This window comes from Schistocerca piceifrons, chromosome 9 (assembly GCF_021461385.2).
Source record: "Schistocerca piceifrons isolate TAMUIC-IGC-003096 chromosome 9, iqSchPice1.1, whole genome shotgun sequence".
Taxonomy (NCBI): Eukaryota; Metazoa; Arthropoda; class Insecta; order Orthoptera; family Acrididae; genus Schistocerca; species Schistocerca piceifrons.
The window spans coordinates 45,741,687-45,748,707 of NC_060146.1; the positions used below are offsets into that span (position 1 = coordinate 45,741,687).

At 45.0% G+C, this 7,021-nt stretch overlaps 2 non-coding genes across 2 annotated transcripts; both read left to right on the plus strand.

Moving 5' to 3' along the window:
• Window positions 1-5,875: 5,875 nt before the first annotated feature.
• Trnas-cga lies at window positions 5,876-5,950 on the plus strand. The gene has a single exon. It is a non-coding gene; the product is annotated as a tRNA-Ser (tRNA).
• A 227-nt stretch (window positions 5,951-6,177) lies between these two features.
• On the plus strand, window positions 6,178-6,252 carry Trnas-cga. The gene has a single exon. It is a non-coding gene; the product is annotated as a tRNA-Ser (tRNA).
• The last annotated feature ends 769 nt before the right edge of the window (window positions 6,253-7,021 follow it).

Here is a 7,021-nt window from a genome sequence, read left to right on the forward strand (position 1 = left end):
CTATGCAGAGACTGCAAAAGGTGAGAATTTAAGGAGATGGGACCTGGATAAACTGACTAAACCAGAGGTTATACAGAGTTGCAGGAAGAGCATAAGGGAACAATTGTCATGAAGGGGGGAAAGAAATACAGTAGAAGAAGAATGGGTAGCTCTGAGGGATGAAGTAGTGAAGGCAGCAGAGGATCAAGTAGGTAAAAAGACGAGGGCTAGTAAAAATCCTTGGGTAACAGAAGAAATATTGAATTTAATTGATGAAAGGATAAAATATAAAAATGCAGTAAATGAAGCAGGCAAAAAGGAATACAAACATCTCAAAAATGAGATCGACAGGAAGTGCAAAATGGCTAGGCAGGGTTGGCTAGAGAACAAATGTAAGGCTGTAGAGGTTTATCTCAATAGGGGTAAGATAGATACTGCCTACAGGAAAATTAAAGAGACCTTGTATGAATATCAAGAGCTCAGATGAAAATCCAGTTCTTTAGCAAAGAAGGGAAAGCAGAAAGGTGGAAGGAGTATATAGAGGGTCTATACGAGGGCTGTGTACTTGAGGACAATATTATGGAAATGGAAGAGGATCTAGATGAAGATGAAATGGGAGATACGATACTGCGTGAAGAATTTGACAGAGCACTGAGACAGCTGTGTCGAAACAAGGCCCCGGGAGTAGACAACATTCAATTAGAACTACTGACGGCCTTGGGAGAGCCACTCCTGACCATCTGGTGAGCAAGATGTATGAGACAGGCGAAATACCCTCAGACTTCAAGAAGAATATAATAATTACAATCCCAAAGAAAGCAGGTGCTGACAGATGTGAAAATTACCGATTTATCAGTTTAATAAGTCACAGCTGCAAAATACTAACGCGAATATTTTACAGACTAATGAAAAACTGGTAGAAGCCGACCTCAGTGAAGATCAGTTTGGATTCCGTAGAAATATTGGAACACGTGAGGCAATACTGACCTCACTACTTATCTTAGAAGAAAGATTAAGGAAAGGCAAACCTACATTTCTAGCATTTGTATACTTAGAGAAAGCTTTTGAAAATGTTGACTGGAATACTCTCTTTCAAATTCTAAAGGTGGCAGGGGTAAAATACAGGGATCAAAAGGCTATTTACAATTTGTACAGAAACCAGATGGCAGTTATAAGGGTCGAGGGGCGTGAAAGGGAAGCAGTGGTTGGGAAGGGAGTGAGACAGGGCTGTAGCCTATCCCTGATTTTATTCAATCTGTATATTGAACAAGCAGTAAAGGAAACAAAAGAAAACTTCGGAGTAGGTATTAAAAAAAATCCATGGAGAAGAAATAAAAACTTTGAGGTTCGCCGATGACATTGTAATTCAGTCAGAGACAGCAAAGGACTTGGAAGAGCAGTTGAACGGATTGGACAGTGTATTGAAAGGAGGATATAAGATGAACATCAACAAAAACAAAACAAGGATAATGGAATGTAGTCGAATTCAGTCGGGTGATGCTGAGGGAATTAGATTAGGAAATGAAACACTTAAAGTAGTAAAGGAGTTTTGCTATTTGGGGAGCAAAATAACTGATGATGGTCGAAGTAGAGAGGATATAAACTGTAGACTGGCAATGGCAAGGAAAGCGTTTCTGAAGAAGAGAAATTTGTTAACATCTAGTATAGATTTAAGTGTCAGGAAGTCGATTCTGAAAGTATTTGTATGGAGTGTAGCCATGTGTGGAAGTGAAACATGGACAATAAATAGTTTGGAAAAGAAGAGAATAGAAGCCTTCGAAATGTGGTGCTACAGAAGAATGCTGAAGATTAGGTGGGTAGATAACTAATGAGGAGGTATTGAATAAAATTGGGGACAAATAGTCTGTGGCACAACTTGACAAGAAGAAGGGACCGGTTGATAGGACATGTTCTGAGGCATCAAGGGATCACAAATGTAGCATTGGAGGGCAGCGTGGAGGGTAAAAATCGTAGAGGGACACCAAGAGATGAATACACTAAGCAGATTCAGAAGGATGTTGGTTGCAGTAAGTACTGGGAGATGAAGAAGCTTGCACAGGATAGAGTAGCATGGAGAGATCCATCAAACCAGTCTCAGGACTGAAGACTACAACAACAACAATGCAGAGGCATGTGCTGTCAGAGATAGTGGACTTCTGAGGGTATGGGAGGTGAGACTGGTCCCTGCCCTCAGGTTGCCATATGGTGGAAGGCCAGAGGGGAAGAGTACTGTTGTTCGCAGAGCTGTACCCCTTTGCCAGAGGCAGAATAGGGGCCCTGCAGGACCATCGCTGGATGGAGCAGTTGCATTTTCAGGCAACAGGATGTCGTATTGACCAGCCATAGCTGGTTGCTGAGTGCAGTGTTTAATGTTTGAGAACTACGAAACAAGGAAAGGAAGCTTTGAAGAGGTTTTCTAAGGGGTGCAACAGTTTACGATTAGTAATGAGGTGGCTTATAGAATTTGCCTAGAATCACAGACAGTTACTCACAGCACATGCATGTTTGACAGAGCAGATGCAGGAGGTAATTAGTGCAGTGCCAGCTGTTGGCTTGCTGCATGGGTCTAGAAGGGTAAAAATGGAATGGGTAGATGCGGAAGTTAGAATACAACAAACCTTGTTTGGGACAGCAGGCACAAGTGACACGAGCAGATTGAATGAAAGTGTAGGAGTCGTGAAAGAGTTGGCTGAGGCAAATAGAGTTACAGCACCATGGTGCTCAACACACATAATGAATCTGAAGGGAGCAGTGCTAAACAATATGTGCGTGCTGCAGGAGCTTACCGAGGAGGTTATGGAGTATGCTAGACCCTTGGCTAGTACTGTGAATCAAGATCTAGAAACTGTATATGCAGGAATGCAGTTACTGGATGCGACGAAAACACTGACAAAATTCCAGAATGAGATTTTCACTCTGCAGCGGAGTGTGCGGTGATATGAAATTTTGTGGCAGATTAAAACTGTGTGCCGGACCGAGACTCGAACTCGGGACATTTGCCTTTCGCGGGCAAGCGCTCTGCCAACTGAGCTACCCTAGCACGGCTCACGCCACATCCTCACAACTTTACTTCTGCCAGTACTTCGTCTCTTACCCTCCAAACTTTACAGAAGCTCTCCTGCGAACCTTGCAGGACTAGCCGTGCAGAAAGAAAGGATATTGCGGAGACATGGCTTAGCCACAGCCTGGGGGATGTTTCCAGAATGAGGTTCGCAGGAGAGCTTCTGTAAAGTTTGGAGGGTAGGAGACGAGGTACTGGCAAAAGTAAAGTTGTGAGGATGGGGCGTGAGTCATGCTAGGGTAGCTCAGTTGGTAGAGCACTTGCCCACGAAAGGCAAAGGTCCTGAGTTCGAGTCTCGGTCCAGCACACAGTTTTAATCTGCCAGGAAGTTTCACTGAGAAGATTGTTGCAATCCCTAGGTGATAGCATGTGAGATGCAAGAGTGGAGCTGACAAACTTACTTCAAGCCGTGCACCAGTAATCATGGGCAGTTTCTGTCCCCTGAGCAATATTTGAAGGGAGTGAGGAAGATACAGGAAGAGTTACTGCCAGAACTGCAGCTAGTAATGGAGCAGGTAGCCAGAATTTGCCTTTCTGCTGTCGTAGTGCAACAGTGGAAGTGACAGCAGATAATGCAGAACTGTATGTGTCAGTGAGGATACCAGTAGTGAGCAAGCATTTGGTACGTAAATGTTACACAGTGCACACATATCGGGTGCAGATAGTGGCAGTTGATGTGGTTGTGCAAGTGAGAGAAGAAGGGGTGTAGCAGAAGACAGGGATTGACATGCGATGATGACTGAGGGTGAGCTCCAGCATTGTCAGAGCGGCATGGTTACCTCCTCTGTGGCACACAAAGTAACCAGGTGCATGTTATTCTACATCTACATACATACTCGGCAATCCACCATAGGGTGCGTGGCGGAGGGTACCTCGTACCACAACTAGCATCTTCTCTCCCTGTTCCACTCCCAAACACAACGAGGGAAAAATGACTGCCTACATGCCTCTGTATGAGTCCTAATCTCTCTTATCTTATTTTTGCGGTCTTTCCGCAAAATATAAGTTGGCGGCAGTAAAATTTTACTGCAGTCAGCCTCAAATGCTGGTTCTCTAAATTTCCTCACTAATGATTCACGAAAAGAATGCCTCCTTACCTCCAGAGGCTTCCACCCGAGTTCCTGAAGCATTTCCGTAACACTCGTGTGGTGATCAAACCTACCAGTAACAAATCTAGCAGCCCGCCTCTGAATTGCTTCTATGTCCTCCCTCAATCCGACCTGATACGGGTCCCAAACGCTCGAGCAGTACTCAAGACTAGGTCGTATTAGTGTTTTATAAGCGGTCTCCTTTACAGGTGAACCACATCTTCCCAAAATTCTGCCAATGAACCGAAGACGACTATCCGCCGTCCCCACAACTGCCATTACATGCTTGTCCCACTTCATATGGCTCTACAATGTTACGCCCAAATATTTAATCGACGTGACTGTGTCAAGCGCTACACTACTAATGGAGTATTCAAACATTATGGGATTCTTTTTCCTATTCATCTGCATTAATTTACATTTATCTATATTTAGAGTTAGCTGCCATTCTTTACACCAATCACAAATCCTGTCCAAGTCATCTTGTATCCTCCTACAGTCACTCAATGACGTCACCTTCCCGTACACCACAGCATCATCAGCAAACAGCCGCACATTGCTATCCACCCTATCCAAAAGATCATTTATGTAGATAGAAAACAACTGCAGACCTACCACACTTCCCTGGGGCACTCCAGATGGGACCCTCACCTCCGACGAACACTCACCATCGAGGACAATGTACTGGTGGAATTATTCAGAGGTACTTATTCAGAGGTAGAATGGAGAAATGTCCTTGTCAGAAAGAGGTGATCATGTCAAAACTGTATTTTAAGAGATCAGGTTTACACTGGATAATACTCTGTGTACAACCATGTAGCAGTGGTAGCAAATTGCTATGAACAGGGGGTATGGGAGCAAAACGCTTAGAGCTACGTTGTAGTGGATTATTGGTCAATGGGACTATGTGTGATATAATGGTGCTTACCTCCCATTTGCCAGCTGCGATGATGAGAGTGATTGTTAAAAAAGCTGCAAAGGAAGGGAGAGTCACGGTAGATCAGTTGCTGCAGCATGTAAGCCAATATTGAGATGACAGATGTCAAGTAACCATGACTGTAAATGTCACTATTCCTACTGCCATAGTGTCTCTGATTTTGCTTGGCTTAGCCTCTATGTATCTGATGACGAGGCATTCAGAGGTCTAATTCGGGAGCAGTCTGAATTGGTGTAGACTGGAGTCCCCAAGCAAGGGTGAAGAGTAGTTTGTTAAGCTCAGGATTAGTTTAATAAGTATCTAGTAAACAGGAATAACCAGTCTAGTGATAAATGTTTTTGTGTGTGTATATTAAAGAGTAGAGTGCCACAGGCCACCAACCTCAGGTACAGCACTGACACCAGTGGGACTCGGCACCGCAGTGCCAGCTGCTGGCCGACGCCTGCCTGAAGGTCACAGGTTAGACCCCGCGCAGAGCAGTCTCCACTTTCCGCCACTGTGGCTTCCTGTGGAGCCGAGTAACTGTTTCCTGAGTGGAACGCCACCGTACCGCAGTGCACAGCACTGGTGATGTCATCGGCAGTGGCCGCCGGAGGCTGCCATCCTCAGCAGTGCGGGGCACTGGCTCAGCATGGAAGCTGCCACCCCTTAATCAGTCCCAGCCAGGGACAATGAAGAGAAGCATGTCTGCCTCACTGTGTCATGTACTGAAGTCAATAAAAGTCATTTGTTACCGTTAACAGCCCCCAGTGTGCACAGTGTGCTTCACAACTATACGTGTAGATTAAACTACAAAGAGGACGTGAGTTGTGCTTCGGTAGCTCAGTTGGTAGAGCACTTGCCCGCGAAAGGCAAAGGTCCCGAGTTCGAGTCTCGGTCGGGCACACAGTTTTTATCTGCCAGGAAGTTTCATATCAGCGCACACTCCGCTGCAGAGTGAAAATCTCATTCTGGAAACATCCCCCAGTCTGTGGCTAAGCCATGTCTCCGCAATATCCTTTCTTTCAGGAGTGCTAGTTCTGCAAGGTTCGCAGGAGAGCTTCTGTAAAGTTTGGGAGGTAGGAGACGAGGTACTGGCAGAAGTAAAGCTTGTGAGTGCCGGGCGTGAGTCGTGCTTCGGTAGCTCAGTTGGTAGAGCACTTGCCCGCGAAAGGCAAAGGTCCCGAGTTCGAGTCTCGGTCGGGCACACAGTTTTAATCTGCCAGGAAGTTTCATATCAGCGCACACTCCGCAGCAGAGTGAAAATCTCATTCAGGACTGGTTAAGTAGTTAAACCTGTAGCTTAATGTTAATTTCCATAATTAATCTCAGATAAGAGATCAGCTTGACTGCTTACACCAAGTTAACTAATCCCCCTTTAACAAAAATTATATAAAACCAACTGTAGCATGTAGGAAAATTCCCTTGTACAAATTCCCTTGTACAAAACTAATACCAATTATTACTGTTACATATGAGGGTTGGAACTTAAATAGTGGCAACTATTTATCACAACCAGTACAACAGAGTTACATGTTTGCACCTGTTACTGTCGTTCAAAGCAGTCACCAGCGTTGTGTAGAACCCGTTGGCAGTGATCTGGAAGGCATAGTATACCATTAGCACAGCCTGTTGTGTTTTGATGGTGCCATTGGAGTGCTCTAAAGTTATGGTGATTCTCGTGTATGACTGTGATGGTGTTATCCTAACACATTGCGTTCCTCCACGGCAGACCATCAATGCGCAGTATTACTGTTCGTTTTTGGAGCATCACCTGTGACCAGCTTTGTGAAAGAAGCGGCAACACTTTCTGCGCAACCCACCAATCATTTTGTACGACAAGGTGTGGGCGCATACAGTGCAAGCTGTGGCTGTTCTGTTCGGTCGATGGGACTGGGGAGTACTGTACCATCCCCCATACTCCCTGGACTTAAGTCCTTGTGACATTGATTTGATTCTGAAGATGAAGGAACCACT